The sequence below is a fragment of the Haemorhous mexicanus genome, chromosome 12, assembly GCF_027477595.1.
Source record: "Haemorhous mexicanus isolate bHaeMex1 chromosome 12, bHaeMex1.pri, whole genome shotgun sequence".
Taxonomy (NCBI): domain Eukaryota; kingdom Metazoa; phylum Chordata; class Aves; order Passeriformes; family Fringillidae; genus Haemorhous; species Haemorhous mexicanus.
This window is the reverse complement of record NC_082352.1, coordinates 21568202-21581360: the sequence shown is the minus strand read 5'-3', so window position 1 is coordinate 21581360 and position 13159 is coordinate 21568202. Positions and strand designations below refer to the sequence as shown.

Here is a 13159-nt window from a genome sequence, read left to right as displayed (position 1 = left end):
CAGGAGGGCAGTGGGGTGGCTGCTGTCCTCCTGCCCGGTTCCTTTGGCAGGGTGGCCCAGTGCTCCTGGTGGTGTAGGGGGTGGTGGGGACACCTCCATGGCCTCAGCACCCCATTTGTCTGATGGGAGCCATCTCATCCTACCCAGCTGTGGCAGCAGCGTGGGGAGCCTGGGTGTGCTGGGTCACCCAGCAGGAACGTGGCACCCAGGGGAGGGCCAGCCCTGCTTTCATCTTCCATGCCTGGGTCTGTGTGAAGGCCCTGTGATGGCTGGGAGTGTCTGTGAAGGACATGTGATGTCTGTGAGGCCGCTGTGTTGCTCACCAGGCTGCCCTGGCACGTGAGGGTCACCATGCAAACCACACCCGGCCCAGATGTCCTCGTTCCTTTCTACTTTATATTCTCTGCCACAGGAGGAAAATTCAGGAAGGAGGGCATTTAGTGCTCAGACGTGGCTGATGAGGTGGCTTTGGGGAGCCTGCCATGGAGGTCCCTGGGCCTCACAGTCCTGTGGATGAGGTGTCTCTGGGTGTGATGGATACACTGGGATCTGGGTGCTCAGAGATTTCGGGATGTTTCCTGGTACAGGGTCCCAGGATGGGCTGTAGCTGCACTTGGAACCTCTGCATGAGGAAGCCTGGGATTCTGGTCATGGCCCTGGCAGTTTCCTCTGCAGCACCACCCATCTTAGCTTTGCTCAGCATCCCAATGGAGTTTAAAATGGTTTCATCCTGAATAATTTATCTCCCAGAGAGAGAGAAGAGAGAGACACAGTGGAGGGAAGCGGGGAGGGGAGGGCTGAGCAGGGATGGGGGCTCACCCCGAGCAGCTCCGTGCACTGCTGGGCTTTGTTGCTCCCGGCATTTTCTGCTGAACAAAAGCTCTGGATCACGGGTAGAGGCTCCCGTGGGAGCCTTCCTGACCCCTGACCTGCCCTCCTGCCACCTCCAGCACCTCTTTGTCACCCCGGGTGAGCCCAGGCGTGACAGTCTCTGCTGTGGCCGGTTCGGCGGAGCAGGACATGGCTTTACTACGGGTTGTGAGCTTTCCTAAAGGGTTGCACACTGGAGGCAGGGCTGCCTCCCTCTCTACCGTCCCTACACGCTGCCCTACTTCTCGCCAGGCTCAGCCAGCTCTTGCTGCAGCCCTACAAAGAGGTTTGAATGCATTAGTTTACATGGAATTAATCTCCAGATTCCAAACATGCTTTCAAGCTGGTTTGGCCTTATTTTCCTGCAAAAGGAGGCCAACTCCGTGTTGTAGCAGGGGCACTTGTAAGCGAGGGTTGAGCTGGAGCAGGGAGAGACCAGCACAGGCACCATATTCAGGCCATTAAAAGGAATTTTTGGCTCGTGGACAAAACAAATTGAAAAATCTCCTTCTTTGTCACCACATCGTGAGTGATGGAAAAACAGAGTAAGGTTGTGGGGTGATCCTGCTGGTAGCCACTGCATCTTTCTGAAGGGGTTTGAGGTTCAGGTTTTGATAGGAAAATAATGAAATAATTTAAACGTGTCACAAATGATTGCATAGAAAGTTGTGGGTGGGGGAAGGGATGGAAAAATGTCATTATTGGGGATCAGGAGAAACTGGAACACTGAACTCTGAGGTGAAGTGCTTCCTGCAACAGGTTGGTCTGAAATTCCCAGTGCTCCTTTGTCTGCCGGCAAAGCAATGCCGGCCGGGGAGGGAACAAGGAGCTCAAGTGCTCCTGGGATTTTTTTGGATAGCCTGTCATCCCTGAGAAAGGAACAGTTGTGTGGGGGTGGGGAGTGTCGTATTCAAAAGTGGGTGAAATGGAAATGAGCCAAAATTCTGCAAATTTATAAGGAGCAGAAAACAGAGATTTCTTTGAGGAAAGGTCGGAGCGTTTGTTGTGAGCACAGCCCTGGTAGGAGTGTGCGAGGAAATGGAAACTGTGCTCCACTCTGCAGGGCTTTTTTCATCCTTTAGCCAGGCAAAGATACACAAAGCTGCTTATTTTGGGAGGTGGTGGAATGTTTCTGTAATAATTTCAGCAAATTTTGGTTCACGTAGAGCATCTGTAAGAGCAGCACACCCCCAGCTTCATGGAGTGTGTTCTTTGTGGGGAAAAAAACTGCTTTCCCTTGAATTTAATAGCTTTAAGCTGACAGAGGACAGGGTTAGGTGGGATATTGGGAAGAAATTCTTCCCTGTGAGAGAGGTGAGGCCCTGGCACAGGTTGCCCAGAGAAACTGTGGCTGCCTCTGAATCCCTGGAAGTGTCCAAGGCCAGGTTGGAGGGGACTTGGAGCAACCTGGGACAGTGGAAGGTGTCCCTGCCCATGGCTGGGGTGGAATGGAATGGGCTTTAAGTTCCCTTCCAACCTAAACCATTCCAGTATTCTATAAATTTGAAAGTGGTTTCACCCAGAAGAGTCTATGCTGGGTTTGGTTTTCCTCCCTGTTTAGTATCCCACATCTGCCAGCTCCTAATGCCAGGCTCATGGATGAACATCCCAAGGATACCCGTCCTGGCTCTGCATCCTGTAGAAGCCACGCTGGGCAGAGCTGAGGAGCACAGGGGGCTCAGCCAGGAGAACATGACTAGAGAAGGAGCTGGGATGGCTCTCAGGAGGGAAGGGCTGAGCTGAATGCAGGAATAATGCAGGAATATCCCCGTGGGGTCCTTGCAGTGCACCTGGGAGCTGCTGGATTGCTAACAGCTCTGATTAGGACTTCATTCTGGGCTGACAATCCTTTCCCCTTGTTGACACGGAGCGTGTAGAAGCATGTAGTGTTTGAAACACAATATGCAAAGCACAGTGTTAGTAACTGACTCCAGAACATTCCTGCTCTGCAGCGAGGCTGCCCACAGCCTGCGGATTTCATCAGCTCCTCTGAGCTGGCACAGGGAGGACGTGGAAGTGGTGAGCTGGAGTCACAGGAGAGCACGAGCCATTCCCACAGTGCCCGCTGGACCCCGTGGGTGTTCGCCCTTTCCAGAGGGAGGGAGATCCCAACCTTCTGCCCCTTCCACTGGTGTCGTGTCACTGGAGCCGGGGTGGAACGTTCCCGTGCCGGTGTTGGCGGGGCTGAGCCGCGCTTCCCGGAGCAGGGCGAGGGTTTGGCCACGTGAAGTGGCCACGAGGCACAGGGAGGTGTCGGTGGTGAGCGCTTGGCTGGTCGCCCGTGGGCAAGCAGAAACCCGAGTTATCTCCAGCAGATAAGCACCGGCAGGAAAACACGGCAGCCTGGTTTGTCTGTAAACAAGTTCTTTCGCAAAAATGTCTGCCTGGGATGACTGGCAGGGAAAGTGAGGAGCCAGAAGCGTGCCAACGTCTGGCTGGGGAACGGGGAGCGTCCGGCTGGCCACGGCAAGGAGATGCTGCAACAAATGGCTCTGCCACTTTAAGCTGAGTTAAAACCCACACTGAGATCCACAGCACTGCTGGGCCCGAGCGCAGCCGCTCGCTACAAATATATGAAGAAAAAGCCACCAAAATAGAAAATGTCATCATCGCTCACGGGGCGGCGAGAGCTGAGCGCAGCGAGCGGTGGCAGAGTGGGACAGGAAGTCTCCTCCCCCTCCCCGGGTAGTGCTGATCAAAAGGATGTAAAGCTTGTTTACAACATGTATGCAAAATCTAGTTGGGAAGAAGTCTGAAGGCTTTGCAGACTGGGGTGCACTAGGAATGAGTGATGTGTTAATGTAGGTTAAGCCTGCAGAGCTTGTGACCCAAAGTCAGAGAATTGTGGAGCATCCTGAGCTGGAAGGGACCCACAGGGATCACTGAGTCCAGCTCCTGGCCCTGCACAGACACCCCAACAATCCCCCCCTGTGGGGGTTTGTTCGAACTCTCCTGGAGCTCTGGCAGCTTTGGGGCCAGGACCATTTCCTGGGGAGCCTGGGCCATGCCCAGCACCCTCTGGGGGAAGAACCTTTCCTGATATCCAACCTAAACCTCCCCTGACACAGCTCCAGCCATTCCCTGGGTCCTGTCACTGATCAGCAGAGCAGAGATCAGTGCCTGTCAAGTCACTGTCACGTTGTGCAAAGCAAGAAGAGGTGCCTGTCTCTGTGGGTTACATCCAGTGGGCTGCTTGGAGTGCTCACTGGAAGCATCCTGCACCTCTGCTAACAAGCACTGGCTGTCAGGGAATCTTCATAGTGCTCCAGGTGAATGTCAGGACCTGGTGGGGCTGCCATCCATGGCGTCATTTTCCTTGGGATGAGTGTTTTGTGTAGCACTGATGGCCAAAGATAGGAAAGAGCATTTGGCATTGAAAAGATGAAGGTTTTGGAGCTGTTTCAGAGTCTCGATCAAAATGGCAAAGGTGCCTCTAGGCTGGTGATGGATCAGGGATGGACTCTCTCATGTTTGTGTGCATGCAGCCAGGTGAGCTCTGCACTCTGAAGTGGCTCTGTGCAGCCTTCAGCCTCACTCACCTCTCTCTGCCTCGGCCAGAGGCATTTCCTTACCTCATCTTAAGGGAGTCTTAAGGCTTAATCCATTGTTTGTAAAGCTCCTTAAGATCCTTGTTTGGGAGTGCTGGAATCTGGAGGATTAAAACCAATTTATTTTTGTGTGTCTTGTATAATGTGCGTCTCAAAGACTTTTCGAGGATGGAGGAGTTGTGAGTCGGATGGAGGTTGCAGGTCCGGAAGGTAAACACGAGGGAGGAAGTGGCAGGGAAGAACAAAGAGGGGAAAAGCCAAAGGCTGGTTCTCTGTGGTGGAGACCTGGCTGCAAGGACAGTGAGTTTCTAGCCCTGGAGGAAAGGGCTGGATGTAGTAGAGCTGTCTCCCTCTTAATGCCACTTAAAGACCCATCTGGTCTGTGCTGCTGCCTCAGGAAGGGCAGGGCAGCTTTTCTCTTGCTGTGTCTGTTCCCTCTGATGGGGAGGCAGGAACCTCACCTGTCCTCACCCCGTCCCTTTTGTCAGCTCTTAACACCAAATAAGCTCATAAGAATTAATGTCGGTGATGTGGACAAGGGGGGATTTTTAAAACCAGGTCTAGGATGGTCAGTAACTGCTGCTGTCCCCCAGGGCAGGTGCCACACCTCCAGAGCCTCATGTGCCACGTGTGACAAGCCAGGGAAGAGGTGGCACGGTGCTTTGGACACAGGTGGTGCCTTGGCTCCTGTGGGGGAGCAGAAACTGGTGATTAAATTCTTTCCCCAGGTGCAGGCTGGAGCGTTCTGTGTAGGTGTGTTGCCATCATGTGACCCTTCGCATTTTACACTCGGTGTTTTCCCGTGTGAACTTGTTTGGGGTCACGGGACAGGAGTCAGCCCAGTGTAGGACAGGTCTCCATTGGGATTTCTGGTTTGGGAGCTCACCAGGAGATGCCCTAATCCTTGTGTGGTTACAAGCATCAAGGCAGTGGTTTCCAAATGATGTCAGAGCACACCTGAGACCCTCAGGATTCTGTTGCTGAAGCCCTGTAATCGTACAGGACCTACAGGAGCGGAGAGCTTGGCAGGAGCAGCCATCAGCTGGCACTGGTGGTTCCAGTGGTGTGCAGGGGAGGCTCTCATGGGGCTGGAGGTGCCCGAGCCAGTGTTGGCAGGCAGGTGTAGGTGTGGTGCAGGAAAATTCCTGAGGTGTGGGTGTGCTGGAGCCAGGGAGGACGAGCTACCAGTGCCAAGGGCTGGGAATGGGCAGCACCAGGCCCCACCGGGAACAGCACTTGGTGGCACTGGGACACGACAGAATGGATGCTCTGGGTCCTGGGACACTGCTGGTGTTATGTATTGGCACAATCAGGGTGGGTTTATCCTAAACCCAGCAATATGTGTTGTTCCCAGTCCCCTGGGATCAGAGCACTCCAAGTTAGGGATTCTGTGGGGAGTGGGTGGGATGGGCTCCCCGCGTGGCTTTGCTAATGAGATTAAAGGAGTATTCACTGGGAGAAGAAAAGAAGAGGCTGGGGGCTTCGGTGGGCTCAGAAGCCTTGTTTCATGTGTTGGGAGTGGGAAACACAGGCTATTGAGCTTAGCAAGGAGAAAGTTGGGAGCATCTGGTGGGTTGGAAGCCTGGCTGTGCCCACTGCCAGCACCGGGGCAGGATCTGGGGGGTTTGCGTCCAAAACATCTGCTGCCCTCAGGTTTGGGGTGACCTCCCCTGATACCCACCCTGCTCCCCGTGTTCTGGGAGGGTCACAAATAGAGACGTCTCTCCCTGCTAGAAGTGGCAGCTAAGGAAGTTAAAATCAAAAGTGAAGTACCAGATTCCGTAGGAGGGTTGCTAGTGGGAGAGGAGCTCAGGTTGTGGCTGTAGCGGCCCTTGCATCTCTAAATATGTAAGTAAGTTCTCCTTTAGTTATCTCTTGGTTTGAAAATACCTGCTCTGGTTGCTCTGAATCTGTAGAAGTGCAAGAATTTACTTGGGTAAGTTCTGTCACCGGTTTGCTGATATGCTGCACCAAGTCCTTCTGGCTTTGAAAAAGCTCATTAATTTGAACTATTCTCCTATTTTTGCTGTTCCCCTCTTGCCTCATCCACTACTTCCTCCCTAAAATGCAGTTGCTTCACACTCCAGTCCCCTGCTCCTGTGCAGCTGGGCTTAGTACCTGCAGCTCCAGGTGCCTTTGCTTTACCCCCCATGACCAGCACTCCGTGATCCAGCACTTGGTGCTGCCTTCCCTGCTTCCTGTCTCAGTTCAAAGTTATTTAATTGGAACTCGAAGCACTGTTTGAGCTCTAGAACTAACATTTCCCTCCAAATACATTTTTCCTTTTGTTCTGCTTGATCTCGTGACTATCAAGTAGTTTAAATAAAGCTCTTTTTTGTCTCCTGCACCCTCAGCAGTGGAGGATGGGAGCTCTGAACAGAAACCAACATTTTCTCTTGCACAGCAGAGAAATAATCCCAGACAACTGAGTTTTCCCTCCCTGGTGACCTTGTGCATCCCCCATCCCCAAGCCATTGCACCATGATAAAGCAAATGGAATATTGTGCATTTCAGGAAGATTTTTGAATTCCTCAGGGTTAATTCATGGCACGTGAAGAGCCTTGGAGCAGAGTTCTATGAAGCTCCACTGCTGCCACCGGAGCCAGTAGTGGATATTTCAGGTTTTGCTGCTGTCAGGTGTGAGCTCAGCAGCGGCAGAGCTCTGGGGCAGAGCTGCTGCAGCAGGAGATGGGCTGGGACTGCTGTGGGGAGGGACTGGGGATGTGTCGGAGAGGGAGTCGAGGCCTGTGTGCTGCTCACAGAGACGTTGCTGTTGTGGGGTTGGGCTGGGATGTGGCTGTGCTTGCTGGCTGGGCTGGGAAGGAACAGGCAGGGGCTGTGTTCAGGGAAGAGAAACTGGAGGTGCAGGTTGCATCAGAAATGTGCTGCTGATCTGTTGTGAATGAGCAACAGCCAGTTATTCCCAGTGTCTGAGCTGCTTCCTCTGCTGGGATCTGGGGGTTTGTGCCCCTCTCTTTCCCTGCTCTTCCCTGGAAGTGTCTGAGGCCAGGTTGGATGAGGTTTGGAGACAGTCTGCTCTTGTGAAAGGTGTCCCTGCCCATGGGGTGGAACTGGATGAGCTTTAAGGTCTCTTCCAACACAAATCTTTCCGGGATTCTGTGTTTCAGCCCCCCTGTGCTCCAAACCAACAGGCTGGAGATACCCTTCCCTGCAATATCCCACCATGCTTTATTGTCCTCTCCTTCTTGACTTCATTATGTCTTGATCTCTGTAACCTGTTTAACATGTGTAAATACTGAAATGAGATTATCTTTAAAGAGCCCTTTATTAAAAATGTTCTGACCATCCTAATCAGGAGAAATGTGCCCATAGCTGCTTTTCTCTCTGCTGCATTTCCACAAGTAGTGAGGGCAGGGTGGTGAATCATCTCACCGGGGCGACAGCTTGGGCTGTGAGCTGGGCAGGTTTCTAAACACACCGAGCTGACGTGATGCTCCCAGTGTGGCACGACCTGCACGGGGAGGTGGGCTTGCTCCCATGGGAGGGTCCCAGGGACACGAGCTCTGGCTGTGTTTACAGTTAAAACATGAGTGTGGTGCTGGTGCCTGCTGGGCTGACATCACCAGACTTTTTTGTGTGCATGGCAGCAGTGCCAAGGGATCTGTGCTGGTGTCTGGCTGGTCTCTGCTGGATCAGGAGGGCCCAGTGGATATCCTCATCCCTTCCCCTCCCACAGCAGCCCCGTGTCCGAGCAGGTGGAGCTGATGTGGGACCCGTACCCCAGTGTTGTGTCGCTGGGTCCAACCTCCCTGCCAGGGGCTTCACCCCACAGCCCCTCCCTGGGGAGGGGGTTCAGAGCAGAGGGAGGTGGGTACAGCCAGTGTGGGGAGCTGGCAGGGCACAGCCTGCCCTGGGCACAGGGGATGTACCCAAAACCAGCTTTGGGCCTTGCCTGGGCATTTTGGGCCCTGCTGTGCGAGTGATACGTGAGGGGCTCAGATGAAGCTGCCTCTCGGTGCTTGATTTAATGAGCTGCAGTTGTAAGAATTTGGTGTTTGCTGTGTAGAGCAGGGCCAGGGGGACCCTGGAGAGGCAGCTGAGACCCCAGGGCCACTGAAGAGCAGCCGGGGGTGCCGTGCTGGAGGTGCCGCCCGTCGAGGTCACTGGCAGCCGTGGCCGTCCTGCCCTGGGCAGCAGAGCCCTCTCCCGAGGCCTTGCAGGCAGCTGTGCCCGCCTCTGCCTGGGATCCTGCCTTTCCCTCAGGGATTGCTGGAAAGTCCCCGTGTCCATGTGCTGTTTATCACAGGCTGAGCAGGGTGGTCTCACTGCTTTTCCATCCGTGTTTATTGCTGGAGCTGAGGAGCCTTTTCCGTACGGTTCTGGTGGAGCCCTCAGCGCGTGAGGATGATCAGAGAAAGGTTTTTTTCCCCTTGTAAAATATATTCCAGCTCCAGTTTGTAATGTGGCGAGAGGGGGGAGCGAGAGAAGGGAACAACAGCATTAGCGGATGTAGAAGTAGCTGGAATGAGAAGCTTTTGTGCCATTAATAACAGTCCTGGCAGGCAGCCAAGGCTGGGAGTGTGGGATTAGCCTGAACAATCAAGACTGCAGGATCAAAACAAGGAGGCAGGAACAGCGAGGTCACACTGCTGCCATCTGCGCTGCCGCAGTGGTGGGAGGGAGCGGAAGAGGGGGATGCGCTGGAGGAGCGGTGCCGATAGCGCGGGCAGTGGGGGGCCGCCGCCCCCAGAGCGGCCCCGCGCCCCTGCCGGGGGCTCCGGCCCGGGGCCTTCACCTCCGCCTCGCCGCAGGCACTTCCCGAGCCCCGGAGGGGGAAGGCGGCTGCAGCGTGGCCGTGTTAGGAAATGGCTTCTGAAAAACCAGCAGCGGCTCGTTGGGGCTCGGCCGAGCGTCTCGGAGCGGCGCTGGGGGGTTTGGGATGGGGGTGCCGGTGGCTCGGCCCGGCCGGTTTGTGGCTCCATCTGGTGACCCGGGGGTGGCAGAGGTCAGCGGCCGCAGCTTTGTGCGGGTGAAGGGGCCGTGTCCCTGCCTGCTGTGGGGGCGAGCCGGCCTTTCCGGGGGCTCCGCGAGCGGCTTTGCATCACCCTTCCAAAGGAGCGACTGGAGATTGCAGCTGAAAGGCGATTTTTTGAAGCAGATGGAGGCAAATCCTTGTTCTGCTTCATTCTGGCCTCCATCAGCCTTTGCTGGAAAACCTTCCAAGAGTATCAGAGGCAAAAGGATTCGCGTCAGTTGTGCCGCTTCTCCTCTCTTTCTCTCTGACCCAGTAAATCTCGCTGTCCTGTGAATGTAAATACAAAAGCTGAAGCGCGAGAGAAGCAAAGCAGTGTCCCACAAACAGCCTCCCAGCTCTTGCTAAAAATATCTCGGTGCGGTGCAGTAACTCCCAGGCATTCTTTTGTCTGACTGCTTTTGAATTCCCTAATTGAAGTTGGTTGGAGGGCAGTGCACCAGCTTCCTGAATAGCTCAGATGTTGATTGTGAGTTAAAAAACAAGAGCAAAATTGTTTTCCCTTTGTGCCGCCGCGCTTTTATTTACCTTCCCCCGCTCCCCTCCCTCATTTTTAATCTCTGTATTTTTTTTTTTTACTTGCAATTTTATTTTGTGAGACAGCCGCATGAAATGGGGCTGCAGGGAAGGGGCCGGGAGGCAGCGAGCAGGAAGACACAGTTTTGGGTACGTGATGCCACGTGCGCCTCGGAGCTGGGGCTCCGTCGGAAACGTCCTGGCTGGCGCAGAGATGCCCTGCAAATGGAGCTTAAAGTAGTAGGAAGTGTTAATAATATTCCTAATTGCCTACTAATAACTGAATCTGTGGAATTTGGCAGCAACTGGGATATAGTTTTCTCCTGCAATCTGTCCGTTCCCTCCAGAAACAGCAGAGTTGCTTCACTGACACACAGCAGCAAATCTTGAATTCACTAGAGATACTGGGGGGAGCTTTCCAGGTTCCACGTGGCCTCAAACCCATCCATGGAGCTTCCAAGGGTGCTTCCGTGGATGAAAACTGCCATGTTTTGGTCCATCACTTCACATTTAACAGAGGAAGGATAAAATCAGGCTGTTTCCCTCCTTTCTGCCTTTTTCTGTTTTTTTCGTTTGGATCTGGAACCTGAGAAACCCAGGTGTTCCCAAAAGGCTGCTGGAAGCACACATGGTGTGTACAGTTGGCTCTCCTGGCCATCCAGGGGTAGTTCCTGGGCTCCTATGGGAACAGGGAGGAAAAGTTTGGGACCAGTAATTTGTGATAAGTCATGGCCAGTCCAAGAATCTCCCCAGAATATTGGCATAAATGAAATAAATTGGAATATTTGGTGTATATTGGGTAAAAGAGATGAAGCACAAATGCTCTGACCTGTGGCAATCAGACACAGACGTTGCTTTTACCTTAGGAAGTTAAAGGTTTGAAATTGTGATGGAGGTTGGAGAGAAGCTGAATCAGATGCTGCTTCAGGAGCCAGAATTTATTCAGGCTCTCTGTGGTGGAAGACATTTCGTAGCTGCTCAGCAGCAGCAGAAAAACAAGCACAAATTTTTCTGTCTTCAGGGATAACTGCAGTGAGGCCTGTGGGGGAGGGCTGTGCCAGGACTGGAATACCTCCTTGGAAAACCTCCCCATCCCCTGCACAGCCCCAGAACTCCCCCTGCATGTGGGGACAGAGCTGGCCTGGGGGGCCCGTGGGGGAGCCAGGCTGCTCTGGCACTTTCCTCGGAAATAGAGCACCTTCCTGCTCTGCCACACACTAACTCAAGGTGCCACCCAGAGTGAGTGGGCAGCCAGTGAGCCTGGTGTGCTGCTCCTGCTCTGCTGTGCAGGAGGATGAGTCTGGGAAAAGCAGAGTCCTGCCTGCACTCACCCTGCTTTTGGTGTGGTGATGGGAACCAGGTGCCAGATTTCACCCCCCTTCCTTGCTGTTCTTCCTACAGGCAAATAGACTGTGCAGCAGAGAAATGCCCTTAGGGGTGCCCCATCCCTGGAAGTGTCCCAGGCCAGGTTGGACAGGGCTTGGAGCAGACGGGTCTAGTGGAAGGTGTCCCTGCCCATGGCAGCAGGTGGAACAAAATGACCTTAAAGGTCCTTTCCAGCCCCGACCATCCTGGGATTCTTCGGTTGTCCAAAACTTCCCTTTCTGTCAGTGCCTGCTGCTTGTGGGAAATCTGGGCATGGCTTGGTGGTGTGGGGCAGGATCTGAGCTGTGGAGCTGCAGCTGGGCTGTGAGGCTGGAGCAGGATTGTGGCACCATGGTTATGTCCCCTCCACTCAGCTCCCAGGTTAAAGTTTAACCTGTCTGGGTTTCAGTCCCTGGGGTTGTTTGGTGTTTCAGGGCACTTTGTGTGGCTCTGAGCAGCTCCTTGGAGAGGCTGGGCTTATTGGCTGCGCAGGAATGCAAAGAATTCATGGGGAGGAAGATGAGTTTTCCAGTTCCCAGTGGAGGGAAACCAAGCCTGGGCAGGTGACACGGTGATGTTTTATACACATGGCAGCTTCCAGCTTTGGGAGCCTCCGTTCGCATTCCACCTGGCCGAAACATTTTGCTCTGACTGTGAACCTTAGAGGGGAGAGAGAGCTCCAGTGGAAAAGTTGACACAGCTTTATCTGCGGCGCAGCCTCTGCGATAGAGGAATCCGAGCCCTGGCTTATGTCAGGCTGGAAGCTCTCCCCTTCCCTTCCAGCAAACTGCATTCCGTTGCCTTGGAGCCTCTCCTTCATCAGGGGCACATCCTTCAAGGAGTGTGGTCAAGAATAGGGGCCTGGGTTCATTTTAAATACATCTTGAATTCCCCCATGGCTCTCTTTGTTAGCCCAATGTCTTGTGAATGGTCCTCCTTGGAGTGTCACAGCATTCCCAGCATCCCTCCTCCAGAAACTTCAGCCCTTGCCTTCAGCGTGCAATTATTCTTGCAGGAGTCATTCAGGTCATCCCTTCTCCTCGTGCAGTAAGTGACGCTTCTACCCATGACTGATGCTGAGCATAGTCTGGGGTCACCTTACCCAGAGCTTGGTGCCCGAGGCTGCTGTGCACATGAGCAGGCTCCCAAACTTCCTGCAGGCGCTTTGTTAGGGAAAAATCCCTGGAGCTCAGTTTGCCAGCAGTGCCCAGACCCCCTCGCTGGCACGGTGGGGCTGTCCTGGCTCAGCCTGGTGAGGCGGGAGCTGCTGCTCCCCTTGCATCATAACCCCCATAACTGACCCGAAACAGCGGCTCCGGGGTCAGGCTGACATCTGGCACCAGGGCCAGCAGGGGAGGGAGGGGGAATGCTGCCTGAAAGGGAAGGAGCTGGAGGAGGAGGGGAAGGGAAGGGGGGAAGGACAGAGCTGGGAGCCCCTGAAGCTCCAGGGTGAGACATTAAGCAGGAGAAGGGGCCGGATCTAATGCTCAGTGATTTTTGCGAGTGGCCAAGGGCTGGCTCGGGGCTAAGGGCAGCTTGTTTGCAGCGAGGCACTGCAGATAACAACAACAAGGGGGGCAGTTAATTGCCATCTCTCCATCACGCCTTGCTCTGCGTTTGTCTCGGGGCAGGATGTGTTTACAGATGGATTTTGGAAATAGCTGGGGATCAGATGTGTTTTGTTCTTTGGTTTTGCTCACTGTCGGTGCTCTGTGAGGTGGAGCTGCCTCTGCCTTCAAAGGCCATGGTTAATGTTACAATTTCCTTCCTGCTAGGAGCTGCTGTTTTCTCTGCTCACACCTTTCTGGAAGCCTTTCAGGCTACAGTGTTATTCCCTACTTGGTTTTGTATTACATGAGTCTTTTTC

At 54.0% G+C, this 13159-nt stretch overlaps 1 protein-coding gene across 4 annotated transcripts in view; it reads left to right on the top strand.

Annotated features, from left to right (window-relative positions):
* The window catches only part of ANKRD11 (ankyrin repeat domain containing 11), a 132016-nt gene that overhangs the window by 58663 nt on the left and 60194 nt on the right, over nt 1–13159 (top strand). The gene's annotated exons all lie outside the window — the stretch shown is intronic.